Consider the following 458-nt stretch of genomic DNA (forward strand, 5'->3'; position numbering starts at 1 on the left):
CCGGCTGCTCACCTGGCCCGGGCGAGCGATGGTGCAGCGGGTGCAGCGGGTGCGCAGGGGGCTGTGCGGGCGGGCCTGGGCGTGGGGCCGTGCGCTGCTGCGCGCCGCCTCCCGCTCTCCGGGTCGCTGGGCCCCCGGGGCTGTCTCTCCTGCCGGTGCTCCCGCAACCTCCGCCGCGGTCACCCGGGACAAAGCGGCTCCGGGGAGGGGCCGAGCCGGCGGCTCTCTTGGAGTCAGCGGAGATGGGCGCGCCCCCAGCTTCGACTCATCGGGCCAACCTCCAATCAGACCCCGGGAAGCTAGAGCCCCTGCCTGGCTTCCTCCGATCGCCTCCCTCCCCACCCCGCGCCTTTTTCGGTCCCACCACCCACCCCACCTCCCAGGTTCCCATCCTGCGATCAGCCGCACACCTCTTCTCTGCAACCCTGGAGCGAGCTGGACCCTTTGGGGACATGACA

Source organism: Nannospalax galili, unplaced genomic scaffold (genome assembly GCF_000622305.1).
Source record: "Nannospalax galili isolate Female #2095 unplaced genomic scaffold, S.galili_v1.0 scaffold803, whole genome shotgun sequence".
Taxonomy (NCBI): domain Eukaryota; kingdom Metazoa; phylum Chordata; class Mammalia; order Rodentia; family Spalacidae; genus Nannospalax; species Nannospalax galili.